Genomic DNA, 20,995 nt, shown 5'->3' on the forward strand with positions numbered 1-20,995 from the left:
TTGCTTTTAATTACTCTTTAATTATTCTATTGTAAATTAGCTGTCGCCATCCCTCGGGGCTCTTATCTATCGAAAGATTTAAACGTACACTGTAGAGAATGTACAGAATTTTATTGAATAATATTCATAGCTTTTGAAATATTTCATACTCGGACTTTTTATTGGACGCCGAGAATGCATCGTCTTATTGAGATATCAGAAGTGGAATGTGACTTTAATGTGGTGATGGTATGCAACCTTTCGCATAAAGAACGTTTCAATCTCTTGCAAATTCAAGCAGAGATGCTATATTGCTATTCGCATGAGCTATTGATATCGGAGGAAAAAATTTGATAAAATGTATATTTTAATCCTTTGAACTTTTCAGTAAAGTAATGATTGTTTAAACAATTATGGGAAAAAATAAAAAAATTAAATTTTTCCCCTAGTAGTAGTTTGAAAAAATAAAACTTTTGTACATAATTTGTCTTTGACAATTGGAAATCTTCTCACAATGGAATAACAGAGGATCCATTTCGCGCATAGATGACGGAGCGTTATAACGATATATCCGCACCGAGATGACCCGATAAAAGAGACAACGGAACTTGGTGAAAAGCAAGCGTTTTCGTCGGAAAAGCCTTTCAAAATAGAGGCCGAGGTATAACATTCTATAGCCAGGAGAACCAAAAAATTTTCGAAATTTTTTTGGAAAAAAAAAATGTGAAAAAATAGTCGGCACAATATTTTGAAATTTTTACGATATTTTTTTTATTCTCTCTTTGGGAATAGAATATGTAAAATCATACAGATATATAATATATAAAAACTACTGTACAACTAACTTCTTATTTCTCCATTTATGTAATGAACGTGTGCAAAGTTTAAATATTATTAGAGTAATTTTAACGAGAAGCTTGCGAGAAAAAAATAGACCAACTCCCTCGGCAGACTGACGGCTAGCATATGTCACGCTTCTAGCAAGGTCGCGCAAAATTTAGTTTATAATACAATTATTTACATTCCATTGCGTAGCGACAGATTCGCTATAAATAATGATAAATAGTTGAATTTTATTTAATTCGGACAATATTTCGAGCAAAAATTGAAATATATGTTATTTATATCTAGTATATTACTTTCTCAGGAAAGTATTACTGAAGGATATTTTATATTTTACTTGTATACAATATGTGTGTCAATAAAAAAAAAACGTACGATATATTCTTTTAAATAATTTTATACAAGTAGCAATTTTATCATTATAATATTGTTTTTGAAAAATATACGCGTTAAAAAATTTATATTGTAAAATATATAGAGAAGAATTAATATAAGAAAAATAATCTTGTGCAAAATTCAATGTCAAATATATTTCTGGAATGTCATTTCTGATTAGCTATTCGGATTAAGAATATATTAAAAATAAAAAAATATTCGTTATTAGCTCGGAAATGTAAGGAGGCAGAGACACGTGGATGCGTGACATTTATTAAGATTATAATTTCACATCTAAACAGTTAGTTTGCACGCGGTTTGTGGTCGACATCGTGCAACCAGAGTTGGAAACATCTCGATGCTGCAAGGAGCAATCAAGACGAAGTGGTGAATTTGTTATAAAGTTTCTGCTTTTGTATATGCGAGAGACAGCGAACTTTTGCATCTATATCGTAGAAACTATAACGAATATACATTTGGAATAGAGAGAGAGAAAGAGAAAGAGAGAAAGAGAGAGACAAATATCCGCGTATATTTTTGCGGAGTATCGTTAAAATCGATGCTCGCTTTAAGTTCCCATTGCAACTGACTTTAATGCGATCAATATTCTGCGTCGGATGGTGATATCAATCTCACAGTCAGATTAATCACACGATTGTGTAATTGCGAAAAGTATTATTTGCTATCAAGAAATCGCACAAGATTCTTGCACGTTAGTTAAAACATTTGACATTTCGAAATATGATGTTAAAACTATTTTGCGTTAAGGTTTGATATGGATTATAATATGAGAAGGCAAAGTTTATTAAAGTCTGATGGACAAACGAATATTAATTATAAATCTGCATTTTATACGCACAACATTATATTTTAAATTGATTTTATTGAGTTTAAATTTATCTTGAAATTAAATGGAAACACGTGTGATGTCAATGTGTTAAAATCAAACTTTCCATTTTACTAGTCGCACCTATCGAAAAGTTTCTCCGAAATAAAAATACATTTATTTATATTTATCGATTTTGTTGCATCTATCACGATGGCATCTAAGTCTAATATAATACATAACATAAAAATGTTATAAAATAATATAAAATTATATAAAATAATATAAAAATTATCCATTGAAATAATGTTTATAGTGATATATTTATATAAAGGTGATTAATAATATCTTTTTTAATGGCCTTTTTTTTTAATGATCTTTTTCATTCTTCCGTTATATTATACATTATTGTTATCATCAATGTATAAATTATATAATGACTCATATATTATAATTTATACACAATATAAAAAATATGACACAAATGATACGAATATTTATATTTTCCTCAAGTTTTGTGAAAAATATTATATAACTTTTTTATAACATTAATAACATTCTTATCATATATATTAAACACTACTAATATTTTATCAAAAAAGATTTTTCTAGACTATCGTTAAAATCGATGCTCGCTTTAAATTTCCAATGTTGGTGCTCCTAAAGTCTTAAACATTTCGAATGTATAAACTATATATCACCAATAATTTAGTTTTATGTGAGAAATTTATGTGGTTTACGAAATGCATTTTTTTATTAGCCTATCGTGAACGGAAATCGACATTTCGGAATTAACTTATAGCTTCGGCATAAACTCTTTTCAAATTCTTTTCGTCGTGGCTTTTTGGTGTCGATTCGATCCGCACAAAAGACATTGAATATTTCATTTTGTAAGGCAAAAATAAAGAGCACGATATCTAATAAATTCATGTTGCTTCCTTTTACGAAGCAAATTTCCGTCGAAAAGATTTTCAATATCACAGAAAACCAAAGGAAACAGTAGGAATCCAGACAGAGATCGCAAATGTACTTTCAATCACTTTGTTTTCTCGATATAACATAGATATCGATATTCTAAATTATCATAATAGCATGTGTTGTCCGTAAAATTATGTTAATGATTAGACGTGAACCGTGAAAGCCAATCGATGTACACATTTGATCACGATACGCGATACGCTTTTGATATTACGAAAACAAATTTACGTCGGCATAATTCTTTACGATGCAAAACATCAACAAATAATAATGTGAAAGTTACACATTTGATAATTAGCTAATATTATTCAAATCATTCAACTAAAATGGCTAAATGATTCTCGAACAATTGTAGTATTTTAGTTTTTCTTTTATTTTCATTTAAAATATATGTACGATAAAATATCTAGGTACCTAAGAGAATAATATATATAAAGAACAAAAATATATCCGAATAAATTATAAAATATTTCATATGTAAAACTCTAGAAATAACCTGATTCAGTAAGTGTCTCGTGAATGTAACAAGCCAGAACATACCTGCAACAACCATTGGCCAAGTTTCGGTTTATTTACGACAAGTTTTATGGCATATATGTATATACATGACGTTTACAGTAAATGTAAGAAAAATAGTTTAAAAAAAAAAGAATAAAATGTATTTCAACATAAACTGCTTTTAGAAGAAAAAAAAATTAATAATATTGCACTTGCAATTGGATTTTCGACTCTGTTCATCTATTTTAAATATTACTAATTGATATATTTTATTAATCTTTTAATAATAATATTAATAGAGCATTTGAATCAATAAATATAAGTAATAAAAAAATACGATAATACAAAACGGCAGAAATAAAATTACGCTTTTAATGTAATGCGAAACATTACAATATACGCAATTAAATCAATCCAGTCAATGACCAAGTCAATTATATTGCAAATTTGTGGATTGGATAACCGCCAAAGAATTCTCAATATATTACATATGTCAGAAACATATGTAAAGTATAAAACCGCACATTTAGTCGTTCTATCTTCTATCTTCTAGAAACATGTAGGAGCGTCTTAAATTATTCAGAGCAATTCAATAATTAACGCGTAAACTTTGAAAGTTCTTGACCTGAGACTCTCTCGATGTAATAGTTGGCATATAGTTGACGACACAATTTAACGGCCATTAGTCTAAAAGGAATGCACATTGCATTAAATCTATAATTGCATTTCATATAAATAAACAATCGATAAATAACATTAATTTTTCATAAACTCAAATCGAAAGTGGCTTTAAGTCTTCCAATTTTCATTAAAAATATAAAAAAGTTATCCATACTCATGTATAAACAACTTAAAAATGCATTCGCTGCGTTGAATAGCATTGAACAATATCCATGCAGTTTTATTCATTTTGTCGCGACATAAAGCGACTATAGCTCTATCAACAATCTACTTGACACGATGCTATTTCATGTAGCAATAAATACTTCCGCGATTTAAGCCGTTTTATATGCTACGGGGTTACGCATGAAAGCAGACAAGGACTTTCGATTTTCGCTGGTATATGCTTTCGTAGCACTAATGTACAAGTGTATTTACAGGTGGCTTTTACACAGCATCTATGTAATTTTCTTCGACAGATTCACGTTACGACCGATAATGCTGTCATTCTACTGCGCAGTGGAAAAGTAGACGTCCAGGCCGCCCACGCGCAGTAGTTAGTACCGTCTTGTAATCAGACATATGAGACTATTATTATATAACGGTTGAGAGAGAGAGAGAGAGAGAGAGAGAGAGAGAGAGAAAGCTAATGGTCGTAACTGACGAGTGTGAGTAGCGATATGGATACCTGTCACTATGCTACCATTGTACATATCCATAAACAATTGTACGTTTCTTTTAACTTATTTATTGAAAGATTTTGATATTGGAAACTATTAGCGTGAAATTATCGATCGTTACATTTGACAAATTGACTGTAAAATGTCACATGCCACAATTATTGCATTATTGCAGTGAACAAAAAATACTATTATATAGAATTCTATAATAAAAAAAAAAAAACTAAGTAGAAGAGAGAATATTATATTAGTTATATTATAAGAAAACTTTTCAAATGTGACTTTCTTTCTGAAAAGAAATGAAATTAAATTCTGAAAATAAACTGCTATTTTTAACTTGATTGATATTTTTTGACTCTTAAAATAAAATGCTATTTCTAGCTTCAGAGTACTTTTTGATGTGTTTTATAAAATGTCACTGGAGATGGTAAATTCGCTAATAAAACAAATACAATTTTATTGCGCGACATTCAATAAAACGCGTACTCTTTATACATAGTACAAACTTGCTGTGTAAGGTCACTTGGTCATATTCTGTTAAAATGATTTAATAGAAACGATATTATCATATTTTTCAATATACATAAAAATTTTGTAAAATCTAAAATCCTGTCACACGTTTATTGTATATTATATATCATATAATTTAAGGGTTATGTGTAGCAATTTTAAAATGCATTAATTTTTCAAGTTAATATATGTATATATAAAGCCCTCTAAAAAAAATCAACCAGATTAAATTACACAAAATATATTTTTTAAATATGCATTTTTCTTTTTTATTTTAATTTAATATTCTAATTATATTTTTATATCTTCATATGTGTTATGATGTTATAAAATTGACCTAGATGGTCAATTTTGTCTGTGTCATTTACGTGTTCTGCATGTTGTTTCCAACTACATCACACTTGACCTTTTAACAAAATACTTTTTTTTATTTTTGAAAACATGTGCAAAAAAATTATCTAATATCAAATATATCGTAGCACACACACCCACACACAAATATATATTACAGACTTCATTTCCACATTTTCTGGATAAATGCTTGACGAATTATGCCGAGTGTTGTTCCCGTATTTTTTATCAAGCAGTCATATCTATGGTATTAATTAGCATCAGAACCGAATTCGCAAGTAGGTCAACATTTTATCGCGCGATATACGAAAATGGAAAATCTAGGAAAAGAGCTTAAATAAAGAGTTTACTTTTTTTTTCCTGGTTGCTTCGTCGAACGCGCTTTTCTACTTTAGACGCTAATGTATACAACTCTCTTACGGTGATTGAATCTTGTCTTGTTTCAGAAATAAGTGCATGTTCAAATCCTACATCGTTAAGATTATGTACATCTACTATCGATTTTTTTCTGATTCTTAAAATATTTGAAACAATTTAAAACAGCGTGCGTGTGTATGTGTGATACTAAACTGTATTATTTTTATGATTAACATTTAATTAATATTTACTTTTCCGTATGTATTTTGATAATTGTATAATTTTTTGTGACTTAATAAACATTGTGCAATACAATAAATATTAATATATTTCAAAATATTTATATGTAAATAACTGTATAAAGCTAAAAAAAATAACCAATCTTAATTTAAAAAAAAAAATTACAAATAAATATCAAGAATAATACATATTATCAGTAAATAACAATTTTTTCTGCATTTATTCAGATATTGGTTTCGTGCATAGAGATATAAAATTTAATTTAACTGTGCAGCACGAAAAACTACACCAACATGATTGCGCCCAATGTATAAAATTTTGCACAGTAGCTACTTACCATGAAATAAAAGAGAAAAATTTTTCGCACGGAGGTACATTTGAATATTTCAGAATTTTTAAGTTCATTATGAGACAATACAGATATATCGCAAACTGAATAAAGTGATTACTCCAAAATTTAATCAAATACAATAGAATATCTTGTATAAAACATTATGTATATAATACGAAAAACATATATAGATATGCGACAAAATATTTCGGATTACTATCGCATTGCAATTATAATTAAATATTAATATAATATTAATTATTCAAATAATATATTAAAGGAAGATTATTATTTTTTATTAAAACATTAAGAGATTTTAATTTATTTTGCAAATATTTCAATATTATTTTTACATACTCTAACTGATAATATCTGTAATATTGTACTTTAAATATGCATTTAATTGCATTAAATGATGTTCAAGTATAAATTTTTATTACACTTTTATATCTTTATAAGATATTTAATATAATGTTGAAAAATTAAGATTAGCATTGACATTTTATCTATGACTTGAAAGTAGAATAAAACTATGTCTCATGTTTTAAATATGACAGATATTTATCTTTGTACTTTTTTCATTCAGGTATACTACTATTTCTTCGCAAGATATTATAATTCATAAATTTTTTTTTTTTTTTTTTTACTGTCACATATATGTTGCATGATATATTTAATATTTACGTACGATACTTTTATATTTTTCATTATATACGTCATCAAATATTGCAAATACTTTCACATATTATTTAGATATCAAAGCAAGGCAAAATGAAAACGGCAGTTTACAATGTCGACCGAGTAATATCAAAGAATTGCATGTTACATTTGCGTGAAGCGTGTCGGCATAAGTTATGACACGTTTCTCCAATTATTGCGTGCGTGTTGTTCGTTGAGACACGCGCCATTCTAAACCGTATCTCAATATTGTAAACTCGTCAACAAAGTTGCCAATGAAAAAAAAAAAAAAAAAAAAAAATCCCACTTACGTCTACGTCTTTCCGAGATGAGAATAGAATATGTTAATCGCGATACGCGTTTAACGCAACAATATCATCGAACCAATTTTGACGACACGCTTTCCGCAGCTTGGATAGCTGGATGAATTAAATATAATACTCACGCATTCAAAGAACAAAGCTGCCTACGCACATCTCCTTTAATTTTTCCATCGCGGAAATGAGTCACCGAATATCGCAGGAACAAACCGCAGATGCTTATATATATATATATATATATATATATATATATATATATATATATATATATAGCTGCAACACCTGCATCAGAAAAACGCAATATTATATATACATATATATATATATCGTCTTGATGCATGTAGGTAATATTTCATCGCGCCATGTATAATATTATACCGAGCTGTAATAAATCGCCGATAAACAACCGAATGCCTTGCCTGTGTGAATTTGAAATCCTTGCTAAAATATCCAATATTCACGCACCTAACCCGTGACATCTTCCGATTCCGTCATGGCACCGTGACCCGATCCCAAGATGCTTCGCGAATCAAATATCGTCATCCTGACGTCATCCGAGCGCGACGTGCTTCACTCGAGTAATAGTTTTATTAAAGGTGATGTAACGCACCTACATGTACCTACATTAAATATAAACACGCATATGTGTGAATAGAGAACATGAACATTATGTTTTAATCATTGTTATCACTAATTGTTAAGAGCGTTACAATATTCATTAGATGATTTGTCACTTTCGATAATAATATATTGTGAATAAATACGTCATGTGCGACACGAGCGAGAGAGAGAGAGAGAGGGGGGGGGGAGAGAGAAACTGGCGAAAAGCTCAGCTAACCCTCTCACGATAATCGAGATGCAATTGAGACTCGTATATCTCGTAAATACCTTGTCCTACCGTAATCACGATCATTTCTTTTCGATTACTCACCGTACTCGATCGCAGCACCAGCTTCCGGATTCCGCTAGCGACGATAACACCGGCGTAAACGAGCGCCAAAAAGCACCACACACTTGTCAACTTTCAACTGCGCTGTGCGGTCCGATTCCGAGTTCCGATTTACGATTACGATCGGAGCGCCAAGCGCCGAGCGAGGGAATCAAATATGGCTGTCGTTACGTCATATAAGAGCGAACTTGGAACACTCCGGAAACGGACCACAGCGGAGTCGAAAGCTAACAAGTGTCGGTGTGGGTGGTTTCGCGCTTCTTTTACGCCGGCACATCGTCAGGGTGGGATCGAGGGCGGTGAGTATCCAGGTAAAACGATATTATCTCATCTCTGTAATCATCATGGTCATAATTATGATTAAGACAAGATATCACGAGGTTATATATCGTCTGAAATGTCATCTCGACTGACGGTGTGACGGAGAGAGAATCTTTTCGCGATCTTCCCCTCTCGTGTCGCAGAGAAACGCATTATACTCTCATTGTCAACGCAATGTGTGTGTAATATTATCGAAAGTGACAAATGATCTAATGAATATTATAACGGGATGACAATTATTCCATGACATTCGCGTTCTGTATTCGCATTGGTATATGCATTGTTTATATTCAATAGACGAATAATGTTATTGTCACGTTTAATGGACATTGTCGTTTGGATGACGTCGTAATGGCCATATTTGATTCATATAGGGCAAACTCGGAATCGGATTGCAGATTGCAGCCATAATGGAATCGGAAATCGGAAGTCGAAAGATGTGATGATCTTCGAGTTTATTTACTGCGCTGGTGAATCGTATGCAGTTATTTGATATCGGGACGTTCACGTAATGCAATATACAATAATTGCCATCGAACCATGTGGTGAGTACCAAAGAAACGGAATCAATTGAATTATATGATCATTATGGCCATAATTATATTATGATGCAATATTACGGTTATCAGAACTATTGATCTCGTCACATTTAAATTACAATTTCACGTTTTCGAAATTAAATTATATGTTAATAAATAAATATAATATCGGGAATAGCAGCAAAAATATCAGGCAATTGTCGTATGATGTAATATTACTTACTTCTTAAAATTAACTCGTGCAAATATAACTCAAAACATTATTAAATGTTTTAATGAATATTTAAAAAATTTTTTTTAACAAAATCTAATGGCTCATAATATATAAAAATATATTTGATAAAAATTAAAATATTTTATATTAAACATATTTACTCTATTATATTATAAATGAAAATAAATATATTTAATATAAAATATCATTTTAATTTTTGTCAAATACATGTTTATATTATGAGCCATTAGATTTTGTTGAAAAAAAAATTTATTAGTGTTTATTATAGTACATTTAATAATGTTTTGAGTTAATATATTTGCACGAGATATAATTTTTTTTGTTGAAAGTTATAATATATTATTTCAATCTGAGAATATATGAATTTTGTACGACAAATAATAAGCCCGTGATTATGTATAAAATCACGGGCTATTTTATCCGCAATTTCTGGAACAAGCAAATTTCAAATCTTATTTAAAGCTGAGATCCAAATTAATCGACTTTGTAAAATATCGTTTTATCGCTCGTTCTTATCTCATTTTCATTTTCATTTTCGGCAAGACAACATCTTGGAAGGTAAACAATCTCGCGCGCTGGCGAGCAGTGATCTTATAACCGGTAATATCATGATAAGGAAAAACAAAGAGAAAGTATAAAAGAAAGGGACTTGGAGATAATACAGACGGAACAACGGAGAGATGTATATACGAATACTCCATAGAAAACTTCAGGAAGTCATTCGGTCGACGACGAGTTCTGAAATAAATAACACGTGTTTCGTAATTCGCAGTTAAACACAGCAGGATTGTTTTTGATCTCGCTTGGATAGATGGAAACAATATTGAACGATTCTTTTTTTTCTGAGATAAGTATCTTTCTTACTTTCTGTTATGTTTTTACATTCACAGTAACATTTTTCATAATGCGTTTAATTCAGTCCATCCTCGTCGATCTATTTGCTTTGATATAAAACATGCAAATTTATTAAGCAAATATTTATCATCGTGTTGATATTCCGTAAAAATTATAATTTTCCATTTTTTAATGTATAATATTTATATATAAAAACATACTCTTGTTTTATATATACATATTTCTCTAAATTTCTTTTGTCAATATTCGATAGATATATTTTCGTCAACGGTATATTATTATATTATCTGACACGACAAAGTCATTTGTTGATTTGCGTTACCTTCCCCAGGGTCTTCTCACAATCTCTCATTGTTAGTTGAAATTTTGTTAGCAAATGACGAATTATTAACTCAGTAATAAAAGTAATTCAAAATAAAAAGCAATTTATAAGACAATATATATTATAATAATGATTGTGTTACCATCTTCAGTATCTGGTTCTGTATTATTTATTTATATATTATTTTTATATTTACTTATATATTATCCTATTTTTTTCGGGAGAAGCGTTTTTGAGTATGTAATAACGTCTGTTAGCAAAATTGTGGAAATAATGAGAATGGAAATTGTAAGATTATTTAGGTGGTGTGTACGACATCGGCTCTTTTTGCGTTTATTTGTATAATTCTCTTTCGATATAATTACAATGTAAATATTTTATTAGTTTTAAACCTTTATGTGTGTGTATACGTACTTATTAAATAATGTAATTTGCTCCATCATTTATTAAATTATATTAAATTATACTTGTAATCAACGTAACATACGTATACGCGCGCGCGATTTTATATATATATTATAACATTGGTATTTTTTGTTTTACGCATGTTTTAAATCTTAATTTATCGCACACAAGTTAGTTCATTTCGTCCCGAGATAAATATTCATCAAGCAGTGTTAAAATGTTGAATATTGTATCGCGAGGGTGTGTAAAAATGCCTCGACGAGGATTGATGGATTAAAATTGAACGTTGCGCTAGACTCTGCGGATATAGTTATACACTTTTATATACAATTGATTTTGTCAATGGTGCATGCACTGTACATACGTCACGTATTATCTCTTATGATATGGATTATGTTTTGTACAGCCTTAGCTTTATAAATGTATATTTTTGCATAGAATTTTGGATTTTAAAATAGAGAACAGAAAGAAAGGTAGAATCGACTTGTATCGTGCTTCTTTAACTTATTCTCATTTTATACTAGTGGATTAATTATTAATTATTTTATATATTCTGCGAAACATTGATAATTGTATTTAAATAAATTACGTGACAGTTTTAACATCCAGTGTAGGTATAGCGCTGTTTCAAAAAGAAAAGTCGTTCGTTTGATTCGATTACTTTGAATGAGTCATCCTGATCATAAACCGTGTAAATCGTGATTTAAACACAGAACGCGATCGACTGACGATCAATCTCGTCGTAAAACAGCTCGACTGAAAAACCCGCGATAAAGTAAATGATTTTTCGGTTCAACCGCTACGCGAACGGCTGATTGCTTATACCTGTAATAAACTCTGTACTTCGTTTATACGTATAATAAATTTCGCAGTCAATTTTTATATAACTTAAATAAAAAGATCTTTTTATAACGAATAACGACTTTCCAAAAAATAAAAAAAAAAAATAAAACTGAACTTCAAGTCTAAAATTTTTTATTAAGTATTAACCAAATATATCAGTCAATTTTTAAAATGTCAATAATTTTTCTTTAATTTTTTCACACCCTAAAGTAAAGTTTCGCATTCTCTAAATTACGCGCCCCGTCACTATGTTGCGGATTCGATTGAGGAGGGTATATTAAAAAATATTGTAGTAGTCGTGAATAAAAGTCTCGAGTGTATGTGAAACACATTGTGCCGGTCGATGCGCAAGCCGCCGTTAAGTCTCACAAACCTGCGTGTATCAAGCTTATTATTTTCCCCTACTTCGCGAAGCGATGTTACTGCCCAGGAAAATTTTACTGAAGGGAATAGGGCTGTCGTACGTGCCTAATGCAGTGTCGATTGCAGAATTTAATGCAATAGAAAATTGTCGAAAAGTATATAAATTCGATATCTTGATAGCTTGTATCTGTAAAAGAATTTATATAAGAATGTTAAATATTTCATTCTTGAAAATAAATACATTCTTGTTATTAATTTCCAATATTAATATAATTTATATTCGATAAATTCATTTTAGCATTTTACTTTTTCTAAAATAAAAGTTATTTATATCAGTTAATTAGAGAGTTTTAATTTTCCGATAGAAACTTTTTCAATCATTAATAACATAATTTTTATATTATATCAAATCATCATGCAAGTAGAGTCTATAAGTTTGTGTGAAATATACGCGTGCATGCTTTATATTATACGTATATATTTATACATATATGTATGGAACCGTAGAAGAATTCTTTTTTTTTTTTTTACTACTAAATAGTGAAACTATTAAAAAAACAAACATTTAGATTAGCATCATTCTAAAATAAAAATTAAAGGCTGATTGAAGCTGTCATCACGGAAACAAAACGTAATGATTGCTCATAGTGTGTCTCATTTTTCGAAACGTATATATATTAATTATATTAAAATGTTAAAATGTGGATATAGCCATCTTCCTCCCTTATCTTTATCGTATGAGATATATCGAGTTCTGCGATCTGTGATGTAAAATCATACTTTGTCGAGAAGTTGAAAGTAAGTTGGTAAGTACTGCGGTGGAATTATAATTCCATTGGTTGCGATAAGGTTGAAGATAAAATAGGTCGCGGTCGAAACACACATCACACATGCCGCGGCGCGCCTCTGTAAATGTACCATGCCGTCGTTGCACTATTTATACGCGCGTAGGTGCTACCTGGTAGAGGAGAAGGGACGTAAGCAGGCGAGAGAAGATGACGGGGGTGAACGAAAAGGGGTAGGCGAGGGTGAGAGCGCAGGGTCGGCAGTAGGCGGAGCGTGCAATTCTTTACGTTCCTTTTACTGTGCGCAATTTCAGCGCAATGCACCACCAACCCGGCTGAGATCAGATGAAAGAGAGAGAGAGAGAGAGAGAGAGAGAGAGAGAGAGAGAGAGAGAGAGAGAGAGTAAGTGAGTCTGTAGATTGCCGTGCACACCCTAAATAATAGAAGCATTAGAGACACGATATTCCACGCTTTAGATGTTCGCTCTAGATTTTTGTTGCTGCCTCCGGAGGGAAAGAAATCGGCGCGTCCTTCACTCACCTGATACATTACTCGAATGGCCGCTGTCGCTTTCGATGAAACTGTTGTTAGTCTCGTTATTTCCGCGTAACCGGCCCGTTTTCCCACCGGAAAACTTCCACATGAGGTGTACGTTTGTGTGTGAATGGTGATTTAAAATTCAAATTACTGACATTTCAGTATAATCCTCTTTTTCACCAGGGGTTTATTTGAACTGATTTAATCCTGCGTTTCCCCGACGATCTTTTTACCCCAGCGCTCGAAATTACTTCAATGATGTATAGAGTGTATGTAACACACTGTATGAAAATAAGAATCTGGGATTACAGAAAAGTTTATGAAGAGTTGAAAAGTAAAGTTATCGTTTGAGTTTTTCTCCAGACAATTTTTCTAGTACATATACTTGCATATTTTTTATGCATCATGTAAACAGGAAAAAAGAAGGTTGGCTTCTCTCTAACATACGATCACATTGTTTTGAACACATTATTATTTTATACTCTTGATGTACTATGATTTATGTATTTTTAAATGTACGTACATTTTATATGCAACACGGATAAAATTGAAGGACAATGTGACATTTACTTTGAATATATTTGTATCATCCGCAACATTTCGAGATATATGTATAATCTCTCTTTATTTTTCTTACAACTTGATGTCAAGTTGTCACTTATATTAACAGATGTTAGAAATATTATTGTATATTACGAAAAATTATTAATAGTAATTATTTCGATATATCATGTTATCTTTCGATAATCTGGAGAATTCGAATTAATAGTGTACGTATTTTATGTTCTAATACTGTAAAAATTCTATGATAGGAATTACGATTCTAAAGTTAGCGTGTCGAGGCCAATTGAGTATAGCTTTCGAGAAACTTTCGGAAAATGACGTTTAAAGTCAGAAGTCACGCACATTAGTTCCTTCGTTGCTTATTGTTAAATGTAGACATGGAAATACACAATAGGCAAGCAACAATAAATTACGTAGCTACTAATAATTATGAAACGGAACTATACGAGCAGTATAATATTAATCGAGACCATAACTTTTTCATGCAGGATAATACAAATAAAGAAAACTTTTATTACAATTTTATTTGTGTGAATTTGCAATCAGGCTATCGTAGCTCGACCTTTGATAGAAATGTTATAAAATGCAATCCGCGATATTCAATTGGGAATTACCGTATCGATGTCAATATTGTCGTGTGACACGGACTTTATTGCCACGACGCGACGTGCTCTAGATCTCTGCGGGATCTTCATAAAATACACGCGAAATACGGATGAGTCTCAAACTTTGCGAGAAAAACAGAACGATCTCTTTGGTAATAGCTACGCGTTCGAGATCGATTTTCTTACATATTTGTTTATTTCAAAGTCCAAGCGCTCTATTTCCTACGACGTTGCTCCGCAAAAACTTGTTTGCAGCAAGTGCGAGATAAAGAAAATAAATAAAAGTATAATATGATAAACTCTTCAATATATCAGTTGTGGAATGCCAACAATTGTTGCATAATATGCATATTGAGCAGAAATTAAATAGTCGATTTTCGTTATTTTGAAGACAAAAATATTTTACAATAATGTTCTCTTTGATTATTCATGTATAAAGTAAATCATTTTAACTGAAAGAAAAATAATTTTAACTTATTTTCTTTTTTTATCTTTAAAAAAATCATTCTTAAACAGTTATATATATACAATATATATGCATAAACTTATGCATAAATGCTTACATAAACGTATATTTCACACAAATTTATGCAGAGTTTTTTTTGTCATAGCGATTACAAAGATATGATATAAAAACTGTTTTGAAAACAATAATATTTTACAATAATGTTCTCTTTGATTATTCATGTGTAAATTATTTCAACTGAAAAAAATAATTCTAACTTATTTTCTTTTTTTATCTTTAAAAAAATAATTCTTCGACAATTACATATATATATATATATATATATACAATGTGTATGCATAAACATATGCATAAATGATTACATAAACGTATTGTATATTTCACACGAATTTATACAGAGTTTTTTTTTGCCATAGTGATTATAAAGATATGATATAAAAACTGTTTTATATCTCTCTCAAGCGCATCCCTTCGCCAAGTATCGTACTTGTCTTTACGCTACATTGATCTTAGACATCGTCTGGTTTACTTTTAGTCTTCAACGGTTATTATTAAACGCTTTAATCACCCTTGTAGTTACACGCAATTTGCCGGTTGTGTGTTAAGTGCTATGTATATATTCCTCTCGCTGCCAAACCAGTTTTAGTCCCATAAGGCTTGAAATAATTATCTATTATTACGCATGCTCTTTAATTTTAACTTCTTTTTTTATATATCTCGAAGGGATATGTGTAAACTAATACGCAAACATTTGTGCGATACATTATTCCCGACACGTTATATTTATTAAAATATTTTCTCTAACTTATAATTAATCTTTCAAGAGATTATAAAGAGACGATAAAATATTGCAATGTCTAGAGACTAATGTACTTCCACATTATATTTCACTCGTAAATTATCACAGCGAATATGTATTTATTCGCGATATTCGAGTACTAGTTCAATACCACTAAGGAGGAAAAAAATTTAAGCTTCAGTAAAGCTCGTTAGATTCTTCTCTATGCAGGATGCAGGGAAGCAATGAATCTTTCTTGAACGACTGGCGAGTTGTTATTGCTCTCCTCGCACGCTCGCTTTTTCAAATGAAAAGACTGAAGGAGAATAGGTCGTCATATTTCTTTCGTGTTATTCTCCTGTCGCGGCCAAGGTAAAAAAAACTATCGGTCCACGAAGCGAGTTAATGTATCTTTAATATCGCGCGGTTCGAGAGAATAAACGCCCCACCTCGTGACAATAGAAAAGCACTATTTATCGGATTATGCAACGCTTGGCTGCCGTTAACGAGTTATCGCGCGCGTTTCTTAAGAAATCCCACGATCCTATTTTTTGGATCAGCTGGCATCATCGCTAACATTATCAGATTCTATCTCGGCCGCCTCTTTAGTCCTCCAAGTAAACTACTTTATGGTAATTACGTTTATACTCCCGCGTGCGCATTTTCCGTATATATATATATATATATATATAGTATAACTGAAAACAAAAATACCCTCTTACAATTTACGTCATGTAAATGGAGAAGACTGCAAGATGAATTTCAAATGTATTTGCGCTTTTCATGAAAGATTTTTATTATTAATTTTATATATTTACGGTAAATAAGAGCAGAGATTTTCTTAAACATAAAAATATAATTTTAAATAAATATATATAATATTCCAGATATTATTACCGTTTAGTTAAAAATAGTAATAAAGTTTGATTAAAGGAGAAAGAGATTGCATTTTAAGAGCAGATTATTCGGAGAAAGTAATTATTTTTTCGCTTATTCTTTTAAAACGAGAGAAAAGTAATTTAAAATGATATAAATTGAGCGAAAAATAATCCGCTTTCTGAAACTACAATTATTTTATTTTGTGTATGTTTTAAAGGAAGATAAAAATGTCTACAGTTGACTGCGAATAAGAATATAATTATGAATGTAATTGTGGCAAATTTTTCTCCAGCACAGAAATATTCTTTATGAAATTCAAACTTGCAGTATTATTATATGTTTTCTCCGAACTTTGCAAACGGATCACGTACGCGATACACTATCGACGACATTTTCTTCGTCTGTCTACTACGTATGTACGCAAATTGACAATTCGGCAAGAAAGAAATATAAGAGAAGAATATTGCTTCGCTATCGTTTGTCATGAAATCCAAGAACTCTACATTTTACGACATCGTTTCTATTTACTCGTTTTCTCCTTATCACGAAAAAGAGAGAAAAAGAGAGAGCTGTTTGCGATATTTATATATATTTCTTAAAAGTTTTATTTTTATAAAACTTCTCCTCTGATACTTATATTATATGTATATAATAGTTATCGAGACATTTAACGTTGCGTGAATTAAAAATTTTGTACGCATGTATATGTTTTTTTATTACAATAAAAAGTAACTCAAAATTCGCGAAAGTGTCTGCTGTTAGTTTGCGACTTCTAGGTCACACGGAGATGACAGTTGTCGAATGGTTTAAACGATTTAAGATACCTCACGTAACTTTCTTTACTAATTAAAACCTTTTCGAAATCATATTGAGCTGTTTCTGAAACTTTTATAAGTTATATTAAAAATCGAAAAGTTAATCTGTTTATTTCGAATTTAACTGTCCTTAATATGTCATTTTTACGAATCCGCTAATGTTTTAACATATGCACTTTAGATTAACTGTTTTCATCCAATTACTTGCTTCACTGCACAATAAATAATTCTACCTTAAAACAGAACTCACTGGCTGAATTCAATAATTTCACGCTCTTGAAATACAAGTGTGTAAGACGACAGCGAGAGAGAGAGAGAGAGAGAGAGAGAGAGAGAGAGAGAGAGAGAGAGAGACAACACGAATACAAAAAAATTTTTAAACGAATTGTCCCTGTCACATGTATGTATAAAAATAAATATAGTTTTGTTTCTTTACTTTAAATTTCTCAAATTTATTCAACTTGGCGAGATTATCTGTTTTGTTCATAAAACAGTTTAGAATTATCAGAAAAGTTTTAAGGGCAAATTCTCGAGAGTGAATAAGTTTTCCTTCACGAAAGTGTCTACAGTGGCGAATCCAATTGTCGAAATTTCTCAAATGCTAAATTACTTGACGCGAAATAAACTCGGTAGGAAACTTTTGCTGATGTATAGTCGATCTAAAATACTTTTTGTGTAACTGCTTATAGATTTACCTTATTGTTTTAAGTATTTTTAATATCAGACGATGTCTCTTTTTTTTCTCGTTAATTCGAATAAATAAATCATAACATGATTTTGGTAGATTAAAAATTAAAAATTTTTTTTCGATAATATTTGATAAAAGAAAAATAATTTATATATATAATAATATTATCGTTTATTAATTTTCATACGTTAAGAGCATTCGTAGGTCGGAGTCGAGTTAACATCGAATATTATATACACCTCTGGCAGCGTAAAGTCACGAAAAATATCAATGATAAATAAAACATCAAGGTTATTCAAACGTATAAAAGTTACGATACCCGCCGCCGCTTGCCTCTACGTTTGCCACACGGACATTTAATTTCCATGAGTCACGTGATCACGCGAGCCCTTTTGACGCAACTCACCCCAAGCGGCAGCAAAATTCGTATAGGCCCTGTAGACGTATTGTTGCGAAAAGGTACTTCGATCATTTTACTTGTCCCTTCTACCTTAAAAACGTGGCACGTGAAAGAGAAATATGTAGATCTTAACGAACGATAACAAAAGTCGTTCGTTGCGTTCTGAAGCATTCGCTGATAAAGAGAGTGAAAAGAACTTAGCATATCAACTGCCGAAGAAAATCCCTAAAATTCATTTTGACATGTACTTGTATACATAATTATCTTATTTATGATTTATCTCGTATGTTGATAATTTACGTGTGTAGTAAATTTATTAATTTATGTAAATATATAGTAATATATTCTCTCTCGTGTTCTTTATAAACAAAATTGATTTTGATTACCGTTTAAAATTTTAAATTGCTCCTTACGTATCAAATTATATGACATTATTCTTTTTGCAATATTCAAAAAAATTTTTTTTTTTTTTCAATTTTATAGCACCGATATAAGATTGAAAGTATTAATTAAATATATAAAATTTATTTGAAAACATGCACGATAAAAAGTAAAATAAATCGGACACACATAACTATAATTTCTCCGCTCAATTTCTAGTCGATACAATTTATTTCAGCGATAAATTTTGAAATGACTTTATAACGATTGTTAAGTTATAGTTGTATATATGACCATTATGACCGGAACCATATTTATTTCACTAAACAACAATTTTCTGGTGAGAATCAATAGGATTTTATAGCATGTTAAAGAGAAACGATAGAAATCTCTTTAATCTAGTCAAAGAAACGATAAAGTTTATATTAGATTAAAGTTAAAAATACGTGCATAATGAAGATGAAATAAAATTATATTTTGTATTAAGATAATCTTTTTTTAGAATATTTATGATACATTCGATTACAGTACAATTATTTTCTTTCCGATTCCGCGTTCAATCTACAAATCGGTTCATTTGCTACAAACTGCCTCTTCACGTAACAGTAGTAATGACCTCTTATTATTCAGCCATTAGGCTGTCAGCATGTCAGAAGCAAAATTATATCGCAAAAGGAAAACTGACGAGGAATCGTAATTTCTTCATGTCTTTGATTATTACTTGTGTTATTCTTTTGTAAATTGTAAAAAGTCTTATCTTAAAATTACTTCGACAGACTGGTATTATTCAGACTAGTATTATTAGGTCTTAATATCTTATTTTGTAGAACGTTATTTGGACATTGTAATAATAAATATATTCTCATTGTGAAACTCCTGTATTTTCATACGACACGATACGATACAAATCGGTAAACGATGGAAATGAATTTTACTCTGTCTTTTTAATATTTTTGTCTTTATTCTGAATGTTTCGAAAATTATTTCTCAAAAAGAAATCTTTTTTAAATAAAGATTAAAATATTTTAATAAGATATATAAAAGAATAAAATAAATCAATATAAATTAAATAAAGACATAGCTTCTATTTTATAATGCAAAAGTAGAAACTGTCAAATAGCGGTTGCAAAATAAAAACCTATATAAAAAATGTATAAATAATTTTTTTCAATTGTCTTCAATTGAAAAAATTGAAGATTACAAAAAGACGAAATGATGGGTAGTCCTAATCAAATAATTCGATTTTCGGAATTCACGGCAGTATTTTTAACGCTAGTTTGTGCGAGGACTATTTCTCTTACAACTCTTCTGTTATCACGTCGGCGCGTTGAATTATGTGTTCCGAAGAGAGGAAAACAGACAGAAAGAGGAGGAAAAAAAGGAACGGTGAAAGTTCTGTTCCTGCCATATTCTTCCTCTTTGTTTTTCGCCAAGGAAATAAGGAAAAGAGTTCATGCTTTTTCATATGTTCCTTCTTTTATTCTTTGTTTTTCCTAACTGATCATGGAAGGCTTTTTTCCCCGTTCTTTCTCTTATTCTTTCTTTTTAACTGACAATGAGAGCGAGTTAACATCGGTTCACGGAAAATCTCTCGCATAATCTAAAAATATTTGTGATATAACATTGAAAGATAATAAA

The 20,995-nt window shown here is 30.4% G+C and overlaps 2 protein-coding genes and 1 long non-coding RNA gene across 10 annotated transcripts in view; 2 read left to right on the forward strand and 1 right to left on the reverse strand.

Annotated features, from left to right (window-relative positions):
• The window catches only part of Pyd (zonula occludens-like protein polychaetoid), a 50,325-nt gene extending 42,437 nt beyond the window's left edge, over positions 1-7,888 (reverse strand). Inside the window, exon 1 of the mRNA XM_072906027.1 lies at positions 7,752-7,888. The gene's annotated coding sequence lies outside the window, so the exon portion shown is untranslated. The remainder of the gene's footprint in view (positions 1-7,751) is intronic.
• Positions 1-20,995, forward strand: part of LOC140673223 (sodium channel protein 60E) — a 73,702-nt gene that overhangs the window by 3,829 nt on the left and 48,878 nt on the right. The gene's annotated exons all lie outside the window — the stretch shown is intronic.
• Positions 8,745-12,171, forward strand: LOC140673236 (uncharacterized). The gene is made up of 3 exons (XR_012048027.1): positions 8,745-8,886; positions 9,271-9,441; positions 10,214-12,171. It is a non-coding gene; the product is annotated as an uncharacterized lncRNA (long non-coding RNA).

This window comes from Anoplolepis gracilipes, chromosome 14 (genome assembly GCF_047496725.1).
Source record: "Anoplolepis gracilipes chromosome 14, ASM4749672v1, whole genome shotgun sequence".
In the NCBI taxonomy this organism is placed as follows: Eukaryota; Metazoa; Arthropoda; class Insecta; order Hymenoptera; family Formicidae; genus Anoplolepis; species Anoplolepis gracilipes.